Genomic DNA, 13,959 nt, shown 5'->3' on the forward strand with positions numbered 1-13,959 from the left:
TGTCGTAATTTTCTTCCTTTTCACGTTCACTAAGCCGTAGGCACTTGGGGAAAGATCACAGAAAGTTCGGTTGTTTTTCTTCTGCTCGTTCAAGAAACTTTTCAATCCAAAACACGGTATGGTGAGGTTGGCTAGGCTTCACAACGACTTCACTTCTCTAGCTCAAATCTCTGTCTGACGAGCGTCTTGCCCAGTGGGAAGGGTATTTATAGGTCCGATGGACCGGTATCCTTTTTCCCCCCTCTCTACCCGTCTAAGAAATACTGACAAAAATCAGTCCTCCGATTGGGCGAGGGCCAGGTCAACAGCGTAGGGCACCGATACCTGGTGTACGGAGGGTCGAAAAGTCTGCCTCCTGCCGGTAGCAAACCAACAAACAATTCGTCACCTCTCATCGACCGAGAGCCGGTCGAACAGATGGTCGGAACCATCGAGGGTGTGCCGTATCCTGCCATCCCTGTTGCTCTTCTCAAAGGTTTCTTTTTCGCTTTTCTCCATTGATGCTCGCAGGATCCGTTTTCAACGCGGAGGGTGAAGTGCTGAAGGGATGCATTTCATTTTTATTAGTTATTCATTGCACTTCTGTTTCGATAGGGAGAAAGAAAAAATCCAAACCGACTCCTGATCGTGGTACAAATGATCATTACACTCCAGGGAACTCCGCCCCTTTTTCAGACGGATCGGTGACTACCGAAGGATTCGTAATAGGTTTTCACCGAGTTTTTTCGTTCGCTCTTCCATCGAGATCCTTTTTGGAAGCAATAAAATAATCTATTTTCGAAGCCAAAAACATCAGAGCGATATCGAAACCAGCGGTTGCTGTGCCACGGCTTGAGATCATTTTTGATCGTGCTTTTGCCTTCACAGTCATACTGTAGCAAAATAGAAGACGTGGAGGACCTTCAAAAGCGAAGCAGTGTTGACTCGAGTGGAACAATTGTTTTCAGAAGAAAAGACATAGCTTCGGTGCTCAGGTATGGTAGACTTTTCGGCGCGACGGAAAAGCCGCCACAATGTCTGGCACGACAGCCACCCGCCTTGCCCATGGTTAGGGTCGAGCGGAAAGCAAACGAGTGTAGAGTGTGCTACAATTGGAAAAGAAATTGTTAGCTCACGTGGACTACATTTTCTTTTAGTTGAATTTAATCACGAACGGAGATGGGTCAAAACATCCTTTTGTTATTTATAATTCGATAGCTTTTTTTTATTCTTTCATAGTAGATTTATATCAACCGATCGTATTTTATTTAAACTGATTCAATATTTATTAATTCAGTTTGGTTGTTAATATGGACCGATACAGAGATGATATTTTGAAATAAACTGTTTGTGCACGTAGCGTGATCACATTCATTATTTCAAAACAATGTACATTTGTCTCCTGAATTTAGAATATTTCAAAAAGTATTCTTTTATCGGTGTATTAACTTTCTTTCAAGTTTCTATCTAATAAGGCTCATAGAAATCTATATATTCATGTTTTTAATTTGAATTACAGGGTTAAAATTATAGCTGTTTAGACAATCAGAGCTGCAATGGAGTAAGTCATAAATTTTATAAAAATCACATTAAATATGTTAAGTCCTTGCAAGTTTTTTTTATAATACTAACAATTTGTCTGGTGAAGGCAATGTGTTAAATCAAACACTGATTCATATTCATTAGAATCGTGATCCGCAGAACACCACGTAAGTTACAATTATAAATAGAGGTTTTCTATCTTTTCAACGCTTCGAAGCATACACACAAAGAGGAGCAACTTAGACAGATCATAATTACAACAAACGAAACCAAAAGCTGGCGGCGTGAAACACAGCTTTTCCAATATCCGACCATATGTATGATCACATCAAAGGGTTGTCATGCTTGATCAACGCTACCTTTCAACTGAATGGCGAGCGTAGAACGATGAGCTTACAAAAAACTTAATCCTTTTGCAGCAAACCAAACAAAACAAGCCTTTCTTGCAAGTGCAGTGGAACGGAAAGATTGATGTTTTGCTAAAAGCGATACCGCCAATGTGAAAACATCTTTTCTTGCAGATATGGTACATCGACTGCGGAAAATGTATGGAAAATTTGCCGAGATTTGCAACACGAGACCAGAATAAAAGAAAAGAAAACTGCGGTTCGCGCATGTGATGAGGAATAGAAAACACCCATTAGCTGTTTCACAAATGGTTAAAGATGGGTATTATACTTAAAATTTTTAATCGGTTTTTTTTCTAGTTTATTTGACTGTCGCATATTGACCGGAGTGAAGGCAGGAGTTATTTCCATTTATATTCTTCTCATGCTCATTTTATTCTAAAAATGTACGTTACGCCGACAAAACTGCTCATTATCGCTAATGCATACATTATCATTTTTGATATCAATCACTGGAACTTGTTCTAATTTTGTCTATGAGCCTATCAGCTAAGTACAATATTCTTTCTATTTGCCTTATTGGAATACCATTTTTGTCATGTGTGGGAAAGAAATGTGTGGGAACTAAATGCAATGATCGAAAAATCGCTAGTCTCTTAAAACTTGTTGATGTTTATCGCATGAAGTTCAAGTGTCATCATGCGCCTACGCTGGAGTGGCAAACCCTACGAAAGGAGTCGGCGCAGGACCAAAGAAACCGACAGAAGACTTCGTCAACAGAGTTGTCCTTAAACGCACACGGGTGAGTGCAATCTGTAGAGGTTGTTCATATAGTCAGTAGAATTTTAGAAAAGATCATAAAATTCGAGACGAAAGAAATATGTAAAAGGATTGTAAATCGATGTATAGCAGGGTGTTTATTGTAGTATGTATATAACCATTCTTACACAAAAGTGCATATTTTTCCATTGACAACTAAAGCGGATAACCGGCTAGTTAGTGTGGGTTTTTTGCGGAATATTGCTTACTTATAAAATTTATAATTTTGATAGGTTTGTTTCCAGTTAACTGCAACTAATCTGTCACGTTTATTTCCCTACCGTACCAAAAACCACACATGATTTAAATTTACAATCATTTTTTCAACAAATTTTCAAATACTTCTTCCTATAACCACAGCTCAAGGAATCACACAGAGAGGAATGTCAAATCTATGGTCACTTCTAAAAGAGGTCCTTACGAAGACTATCAATCAATTAATTTTATTGATTTCTAGATCCTGGTCGGTGAGGAATCCCAAAATAAAAAAAAATCATGAGTAGCACCTCGAAAGAAGGCCATTGAGGACACTGTTGCATTATGTTTTCCCCTGGGGTTCTTAGTTCCGATCCCTTCGCCTTTTCGCCGTGTAAATTGCGTTGCCCATCGGCAGCTTTCGGTTGAATGGAGCGGAGAATGCATGAATGAAGTGCTTGAATGGGATGCACTTTTCGAGAGCGTTGTCAATTCCCACAAAACATTTAAACAAGCATCACTCCAGCAGCGTGATAAATTGTCCGTACGCCCTTAACTGAAGCAGTTCTTTTTCTTTTTTTTATTTGAACATGGTTGCGGCGAAGATCGAGCGGAAAGGATCGATCGGTCGCAACGTCTTGACAATGTGAGCGCTACTTCTCGAGCGCAAAGGCACTTTTCGGGCAGAACTCAACAAATCTTGGCCGATATCGGCTCGACCTAGCCTCTTCTATTATATTATTCAATGTTGCATGCTGAATTGCATTCTTACGGGTTTTTTTTCCTTTTCGAATACGGATACAATCGATCAATGCAATTTTTTGGCTAGGATGCGTTTTTGCTTCTTCTTTTGATTTGTATCAAAATCTCGAAGAAGTCTGCAGAGAAATAAAACGGTGGAAAAAGGTAACAATTTTATGCATGTTCCTAGTGCCATTTTCATCGCCTGCCTCATCCCTATTGCCCAGAAAGAGGCCGTCGTGTGTACCTCTATTGTAAGCCAAGATTTTTCTTTTCCGACGGTTACTAGAAGAAAGAATAACTGTTACCAGCTTCTTTGAGTGGACGACAATGTCGCAATTATGTCGCTCGATGAGTCCTTATGGATTTGTCCCATTTAAAAGCTCCTGCTTCTTCGATCTCTTCGCGATTGACATTTTATAGCACATAATATGTTACTTGTTTCCGTTCTTAGAGTAAATGATTATAAATTTAATTACAGCGGATTCGTTGGCACGAACTGATTTTGCCTTGTCCCCTAGGGTTGCTTTATTGGAGTTCATTTATGGCACCCAATTTAGTTAATTTTATTGAAGAGAAGAACAGGAATCAAAATGAGCATGATTGCTTATGATGCATATACAAGCAAACAGTTGCGGCTATAAACATGATGAAGATGTTTCTGTAATATTTCGGTTTATAAAATCCATTTGGGTATGTTTATTACCTTCATTGTTAATACAAGATTCTTCTCTACTTCTTCTTTATTCAGTTTTGTATGTTTCATTGCTAAAATCAGTTGGCATGATAAAACCAATAGAAGACACATATTTTGATTCTATTCGTGGTGAGGAGGAAACAATACATTTTGTTTAATTGATTTTAAAATGTGAGCTCAGAGCATAGAAACAGGATAAAGAAAAAAAAATACTACGAAAGAAAAAAAAAAACAAATCATTTTGCTAGTTTTATCGTCTTTAACTCTATTTCGTGCAATAGATCATTGTTGATGTCAATTATGAATAAAATTTGTATCATTTGGGTACTTTTCGGTCTATAGATTATATTTCATTAATCTTTGGAGAAATTCGGTCAATAAACGCATTGCAAAAATCACGATGATGATCACGTTCATCATCATCAGTCATCAGCGCATCCACATTTATCCCCCTAGGCCACACTGCTACGCAGCCGTCGAGCTAACAAATCACTATTTTCACGGATTGCATTAGATAATTTATTTATTATTCTGCAACAATAGGAAAACAGTTTCCCTCTGGCAGTGCCAGTTACAACAATATCCTTGTCGTGTCTACACTCTCTGCGAAGGGTCCACGTTTGAGGTCCCAAAGCGTTACTTTATAGAATTGACATTTACGCACGAATATATATGCATCATGTCTTTACAAGCGCGAGGGGATTCGAAATCGGTTCTGCCCAACCCTCTCTAGAAGTATCTAGTTTGATGCGCGACTGCACAGGACATCGCGAAAGCGCGCATCCGAGAAGAGCTTCAGTAGCGGAAGGGAGATAATGTTTCTGGGATACTTTTCAAATTAAAACGATCCGAACTGGTACGGGGAAGTGTTTGCCGCGCCATGTGGATCATAGCCAAACGAGTACATATGTTACGATGGATGGTTCATACAACGGAAGGATGGCAGAAACCAGTTCTCTTCGGGGGAAAATTTGTGCCGTCCCTCTTTTTTTTTATGCGGTCATGTACTGACGATAATGATGAGCTCGAGTGACAGGAAAAAAAGGGGAATGTTCGGTGAGTTTTTCTGAAGATGGCCACTCTGTTTCACCATCCTTAAGCGTGCTAAACAATTTTGTTACTCACTCTTGGTTATTTGAAGGATCTTGAAAAACGTGATGGGCTTATGAAACTTCATTGGACGTAACAAAAGAGTGACAAATTTCTGCGTTCTACGGTTCCCCTCGTAAAGAATCCCTCTAGATCTTGTCATCTACTTTAACCATCTTCTTGCCATTCCAATATCCCGCTCGTTCACGCATAGCCATCGAGGATGAAGAAATACAATGCAATCGCGACGAACCTCCATTTGTTCGGTTCTGCTACACGGAGTTTATGAACTTTGTCGAGCTTGTGGTTAATATTCAAATTGGTTTATCAATCGAGGGGTTGAAGTGATTCTTTCGGCAAGATGGAAAGCAGTCCGTCGGCCGGCATTAGCCATCTTATTTTAAATTAATGTACTCACCGGAATAGGTCTATATTTGCATTTGTATGATCAAACCAGTACCGTTCAGGAGGGGAGAGCGTGCCAGGATGTTCTGCGGTTGAGATGAGTTGCTTGTGCTCGACGCTTTGCACGAGCAGGCCAGTTTTGTACCGTCAAAATGGTGGTCTGGAAGTTAATTCAAGCCAATGGGATGTGCATTATTCATCGCACACTGCGCAGGCTAATACACTGGTGATGCTGAAGTAGTTTTTAATTTAGTACCGTCGCCTGAAGGGCAGATGGTTGATGCGGACGGGTGTAGATGGCATGTTCTGCGAAGGGAGTTGTATTTAGGTTGCGATACTTGTCTGGGATTAACAGGATCTAATGTTTTAGATTGTTAAAGTGGCTCAGTTATGCCGATTTGGATTCTGTCAGAATTGTTTGCTTTTAATTAGTTTGGAGATAAATTTCATCAGAAGATAAAACAGATGTACACTTTTTAAGTAGGATCAAAATTGTTCATCATTTCAGGGAAGAAAATTCACCCTGAAACTATCTGTTGATGCAATAAAGCTATGTGTAAGTTAACTTTGCACAGAAGTTTTTTCACATAAACGTACCGTTAATGTTTACAAACACAGAATAATCAATCAGTAAATTTTACGAGTACGCTTCGTTAGAAGTTTACAAATGTATTCAGACAACAATTTAGTACTATGAAAGATTTGGTTTTGGTAGAATCAATTTTACTTGCTTTAAGTTAAAACAAACAAAAGAAATGAAAAAAAATCTACTTTTGAATGTTTGTCCTTACTTAATAAATTAATCTGTTCCAATTTCACGCTGATTGTTAACACCATTTAAAAAAAAAAGATTTAATGTTTCAAGTTTCTAGTCTAGGCTATTCTGTTAATATTACTCGACTCTTTCACGTTTAAATTTGACTGATCAGATTACAGATTTTTTAAATAATAATTTTAACAACGATGAATCAAATTATATTTGATCAAATTCAAATTACATATTATAACGATCGAGTTACTATTTTATTAACATTTCTCTAATGTAAATAACCAAACTAATATAATGCAAACAAACTAACTAACTAACTCGTTTTCTCAATAATACATTCAATTATTTGTTGATGAAGAGTCTTATTAGTCTTCCGGAAGCAGCGCCACCGGAACACGCTAATCATCCGCTTCCGGGTAACGGTTCAAGCAACAGTCCAAATTAGCAATGGCCGTCCCCGGACCGTTGGTCTTGCATGTGCAAATGTTTACGATATTCGCCAACAAGGGCAAGAAAAGGATGTCCCGAGCCGTGTGATCGGGATGAGACGCTAATAGATAGGTTTACGAGCCGCGTCAGTAGCTGGATTATCGGAGCGGCCATCGCATTTCCCCCCTGTGCGATGGGATGATGAATGGGTTTCATTCGTCCATAGGTTTTCAATTAAACAGATTTTCCACTCCGTCAACTTTGATTTTGATTGCCGGTGCGCATTCCGGTCGATTGTATAGGGTTTTCCTTCTTCCTACTCGTCGAGCATAGACGTTGGAAGAAGGACACCGTACAATTTTCTCTCCCAAATGGCGGTTTATCAGCAGCCAGCCGTCAGTGTTGCGGCAGCTTATGATCTGGATAGGGGTATTACAGGAAGCGCTGTATCAAATCCCCCTTACACGTACAGAACTACATCAATGCGAGTTGCTTATTGTACGGAGAAAGTTGGACGGGAGAAGGGTTTGATTTTGTTTTGTAAACATTTGTATACATTTGTCGCCTGAGTGCGTGTACTGAGCAAATGATTGTATGTTGATAATAAGGTTGCCTGCGGGATACAGTTGCGATCAATGAGGGGGGTATTGAGCCCTAATGGTGATTTTGATAGAGTTTAATTATGATGGTTATTAATGTTGTTAAATTTCAATGTTATGTTATGTTTGAAATGAAAAAAATATCGTAAAGGTACAAAAACCCGTAAAATAAAAATATGTAAAAAACAAACGCAAACAATAAGTTACAGAAAAACATTTTATGAATCTTCACGCGGCATAGTTTTCTCATGAAGCTCAGAGATTAGTTTCACCCGCTTCATATTGTCCATGTGAAGGGTCGCGTGAAAAGATCATGTATGGGATTATTTCTAAACACGCGATGCAGCTACCATAATTATTGGATTACATTTCTTCAATAATAGGCATCACTCGGGTGCTGCTCGTCGGTGGTCCTAGTTGGATCGAGCTGTAACAAGGGTTATTGAGTAGAGTTATAATCCTTGTTGTACTCTGTTTTTGTGTGTAAATTGATGTATGGTTGTGGTAAAAGAGAAAATCTATAGAAAAAAACAGTGTACGGTGGGATGCTGTTGAATTATTTTCCGTGGCGGCGACAATAACCGCAATGTTTCGGATTACGTTGACATCAAGTTGCCTCTTAATAGGATATCATATTACTTTTCTTCTGGAGTATAAGCGAAACCGATACCCACAAACCAATGGCGGGTGGTTTTGAAGGGAAATGCATAGAAAAGTACTCACCGGCAGGATGTTTTGGAAATACAGCTTAATTATGCACATGCCCAGCAGCATAACCAACTCGTTCCCCAGTATTAACCTATAACGCACGAGTTCGACTTCTGTGGGAAATGTACCTCGTCGTTTCCCAAGTGGCCACAACAGTGCGCGCTCGTTTCCTTAGAGGAAAATTTCTCGAGTGCCTACCTCTTGACAAAATGTCACCCTACTGCACTTACTGGCCGGCGCTCGACAATATGCTGCAACTCTTTTGCTTTGCTTATGTTTGTTTTCTTGATCGTTTCCGTGACGCTATGGGATCCTTGCGACCGTTTCTTGACAAACGATTTCTTAAGCACTATATCAATGTCATGCTGGACTTCTAACTCGTTTCAACGACTGTGAAAAGGGGCATTTAGGTAAAAACGCCTGTTGCGTTTCCGAGGTTCTCACACAGCCATTTTTGTGTTGATTCCTTCCCAAATTAGCTATCAGAAGTTGCGAATGAACTCAGTAGACCAATCTGAAGAACCACTCTGTGACAATGAACAAAAAGCCACAGAAGAATGCAAATGTTTTGTTGACAATTTTAAAAATAACATCGTTTAAAATAAGGGTAGGCAAAATATATAATTCAGCACTGATTTGATTTTATGCATTGCATTAGAAGAAGAGCGTAGTACAGGACGAAGGATCACATTTCTTTTCATGACCAAATTAAAAAAAACACTGCCAAGTTTCTATAGAACCACTTAAACACCATACAGTAGGATTTATAAGGTAGTATGTAGTTATATCGCTTTAACTTATGAATAAGTTTGACCTTTCGTAAACCTCAGGATTCTAAGTTAATCGTTGAACTATAACAAAATAATTGTATGAAAATTATCATGCCACCATTATTTTACGGTAACTTACTTATCAGATTAACTTCAATGTTCGTCAATGCAGTCAAGATTACTTACCTGGATCCCCGGTCTAGTAGTATTGTAATTTGTAACAAAGTTCAGAAGTTATGTGCATCTACGTCAAACTTGGGTCTCAAACTTTAAATAGTTATATTCATGAAAACGTGCGAAAACCTTAGTGGTCTTAGTGGTTAACTGGACACAGTATGTATTTCCTGGAAAAATGGTTTCATGTAAAATTTCATATGATTTTAGCATACATCTTGGATGTAAAAAAAGTTACAGTCTTTTGCATTTGGAAAGTGAATTTATTTCAAATAATTGAATGTTTGTAAATTTGCATCCAAATTCTTAAATCCTTTGCTCTGTTGAAGAGCGAGTAATTATCGCAATTAAAAAAAACGAGTGTTTACATATTACATCAAAAAGAAAAATGGTGGCATTGATTGTTGATTGTTACCGTACGGCTAGATTTTTTTTGTCCCGTGCTGCTAGACACGCAGGATCGACAGGAGCCCGAAGATCGATTTTAAAGCGTATACCAAAGCCTCTACGCCACCATATGCTTTCATGGACAGATTCTCATAAAAGATCACACCTGGCTTTTAGGTTTTTCAGACATGTGCGCGAGGTCCTTGCGCTGCCGAACGCGTTGCGCACGAGATCGAACCAATGCTTATGATTGTCGGACCTTCGAATGATTTTTGTAGGATGACTTTTATTGAAAGAAATTATTCCGAAAAGCAGATCTGGGACGACGGAGAAGGGGACATTCGGCACAGGACAAGCAAGGACCCCCAAGCTGTTTGTCGCCGATTGTCACAAAAGGTGGAGGAAAAAATGAAAGAATTACGGCCTATACTCGTGCTTTGGAACTTGTCCTTTCAGGGTTTATAATTGGCATTAATCGTTTCCCTTTCAGCCTGGCCAACAAATCGCCTTTTATGTTTCTAATTTGACATAATTGCTGCCAGTCAGCCTGGCTGTACTTTTTCCACTTTTTATTCCTTCGCCCGGCCAACATCGGAAAGTGTGACTTTGCACACACTTCAGAGAGAAAGAACGTGGACAATTGAGAAGCTGTAAAGCATCAGCGAAAGCTATGGTGGACGAACACAAAGGAGCCTGAAGTGCTGCGCATTTTAGGGGCTTGGTATGTCAAATGGATGGTTTACGCTTTGGGGCGTTCTTGGGATAAACGGCTTGCGTCTGTGACGATAGTGTGTCTTCAGTAAGTTCACCCCGAGCACCTTGAAAACCCCGTCGGCTACCTCGGATTCTCTAACGCCATTGTGCATAACCGAGAGTTGCAGGATACGTAGGAACCCGAGTGTCCTTTTTACCCGAAGAGGGAGGGGCCGATTGTCTTTCTTTGAGTTGGATTGCGATAAGTCTCGTGTTCGTTCGAGGGAATAGACATAATGTCGAATATATTCAGATAGGACAACGCCAAGGACCGCGTAATGTGTTTGTGTACAAGGACAGACGCAACGTCGTCATCCCGACGATCAACCGATGATATGGATAGGGGAGCTGCAAAGGAAAACTCATCATTATTTGCTTTAATTCTATTGATTTCGAAATTTAACGCCAAATAAAAAGCACTTAACATCGGTGTACAAGGGAAAAAGCCGGATTGTTCTGATTTGATACGCCTTACCTCACGTTGCAGCAGCTGTGTCGTTTGATTTCGAGGGCTCAATATGGTAACATTGTCGGGTTTAGATCAAGAACGAAATGGGAAAATAATGCTGGTGTTTAAGTTGAGTATCTCATAAATTATTTAGTATTTTTTTAAATTACTTCCACATTTGCTGCATTTTCAACTTTTCCAAAAAAATTCAAATGAATTCAAGTAATTCCAAAATTATTATCACTGTTTTTCAGATAGGAAACAGTTTCTATAACTGATTGCATCAAAGACTTGCACAATAATTTAAATAAATAATCCAAAATTTGTAAACCTACTTTTGAATCGTCTGAGGTCATTATGATTTTCTGCCGAGACTTGTCTGTTATAACGATGCTGTCCCATACAAAAAGTAAAAAAAAAACCATTGAAAACAAACGAATAAATAGCTGGCCATGTCGAGATCTTCTCGAGCCATTTTTTAGGTTTTTTCCAAGGTGTTGTTTACCGTGTAGGTGTATGCTGTGTGGGGACATCAAAGGGCAAGAGCAGGAACTAGGGCGTTTGTTTTGGGATTCTGTGATACCCCATCTAGTCTAAGAAAGCTATTTATATTTTGTTCATTTTTGCGGTGATCTATGTATAAATTCCTAAAACCAACGCTAAAATGTTGCATACCATGCAAATAATCATGCAGGGCCTAGATTTAAAACATTTTCATACACAGTTCAAAACATTTTCAGAGGATCAGTTTATCTCAAACCACTGAAAAGCATTGTTACATTGTTGTATTGTTTCTTTGGCATGCAATTGAAAGTACACGTTTGAGGTTTGCTATTTCGACCAAACTATAGTTTTTATTATATTCTGCAAGGATGCAATGGATGATTTGATAAATCACTGGTCATTTACAGGAACTAGTTGTATATCACATTAACATTTAAATTTAAAGGCTACATAGGAACATCTCGATATTGTAAAAGTTTCGATATGCGAGTTTGGCATAAACGTGACCCAACACTCCTTTTCCAGTTTCAATGGGGAATAAAAGGCCAATTCACTACTCCTCAGTGGGCAAATTAATCCTGTTTCTCCTTCGCTGAGCTTGTTTATCACGGAATCTGAAATTCTCACTTGCAATTACCTTCACCGCAGCACATCTAAGCTTACTAGATTGGTAAGAATAAATCTTACATTTCCGTTTCTATGGGCGCTCCTATGATTTGTGTATAACACAATATACCATTTCCATAACAGATATTCAATAGAACCGTTCAATCGTTTAAAATAATTGATTCACAGCGTGGATACAATTTGTGAACAGTAACGTCTTTTTCGAATGGTTGACTATATATGTATGTGTACACAATTTGCATCTATGAAACCCAAAACAAACCGGCCTCCAATCTGACAGGGCGATAATGAAGTTTAAGGATATCATATTCGAGTTTAATACCCTTATTAGACGAGGAATGTATCTGTCATATTTTTCCAGAAGTTATCTGCCAAACGAGCTTGACAGATACATTCCTTCCTCAAAATCGGAATCAGGCATGACCGGTTCCGATTTTCTTTCGACTGGAATTTATATGTCAAAGTGGCGATTTGTTTACTTTTTGCTTTGTTGTTTGCAACGGATTTTGTTTGTTACTCTAGGATGAACAATACGCTAAATTCAAACTTGAAAATGATCAAATCCCGGTTGACAGAAATTGACATTGTTGCTGGTACTATGTAGTTCCAGCAAGAGTCCCAGCAATCTGCCATGGAAAAACTTGCTGGTACTACATGACAGTTGCAAAAAATTTGAATTTTTGTCAACCGGGATAACTGCAAAACCCATTTTGTGGAACTTTGCGTTATTACACGAGCGGACATCATTTATATGTCAAACGCCCTGCCAGAGCCTACTTTGACAGTAAAAGGATGGAAAAATATGACAGATACATTCCTCGTCTAATAAGGGTATAAAGAATCATTAATGAAGGTGACAAACGCGATGAAGGATTGCAAGATGTCATATTCCGGTTTCCAGACGCGATAACGGAGTTTACAAAGGCGTTCAACTTATGCTATCCATCGTAAAAGGCTGTATTTCGATGCTCAACCGGTGGTTTGGATCTTTGCAATATTGCAATGAAATACGCATAGAAATATTACAATGACTGTCATTTTGGTAGAATGAATGGTAAAAGAGTAAATGAGGCCCCGGCCGCCATGTTTTCGATCGTGGGTACACCTCTTGTGGACGTTTAAACTGAATGTATGCAATTGGTGATACATTAATTCGTTAAATTCAACCTACGAGTATTTGAATCGTAGTGTGTACCGTTAATTTCGGCTACGCAATCAACCTAAGGGTGCGGTATGAGGGGGGCCCACGGGCCCCCCTTATTTTTCAAAACTATAACAAACTCTCTTTTTCAGTAGACCTAGCGCAGTCCGCTCGCTGCGCTCGCTGCGGGCGCGCCGCCGTTTCCAACTCATTTCTTCGACTAAACTCATTGTTTCATGCTGTCCATCATGTGTGGTATAGTTTAGTTACTAGTAACTTACAGTAACTTAACATGTAAAAGTATATTAGCCCGCATTCAACCTCCACTGCGTGATTAGTTTAAACCGTTATATTCTTTTAAGCGAACCGTTAGCGATCAAATATTTGAAAAGTATGCATGCGTCGCGCTTTGCATAGCTTCAGGCGCTTAATGTGAACCAGTAGGAAGAGGAGAATCTAGCCCGGGCCTCATTTACTCTTTTACCGAATGAATTTTATTTCATTAAAAAAAAAATTAGGTAGCTCGAAATATCGTCCGAAAAACGTCCTACGCGCGAAACAAACGTTCTACTTTTCTGTATGGGGATGAACCAAATGTAGGATGTTTTTCGAGCAGTCATTCTACTTCGTCCTATACATCATACAAAACTTCTCGATGTTTGTGTCACGAAGGACGTTTTTTTGGACGATTTGCTCGAATTCGCCTAGCGGGTTGTATTGAAATATTGCAATAAAATAAAATTTGACATTTCTACTTAAATCTAAATGACAGGCATTGCAATGTTGCTATGCGTATTTCATTGCAATATTGCAAAGATCCACAGCAGCAATGAATT

The sequence above is a fragment of the Anopheles coustani genome, chromosome 3 (assembly GCF_943734705.1).
Source record: "Anopheles coustani chromosome 3, idAnoCousDA_361_x.2, whole genome shotgun sequence".
Lineage (NCBI taxonomy): Eukaryota > Metazoa > Arthropoda > Insecta > Diptera > Culicidae > Anopheles > Anopheles coustani.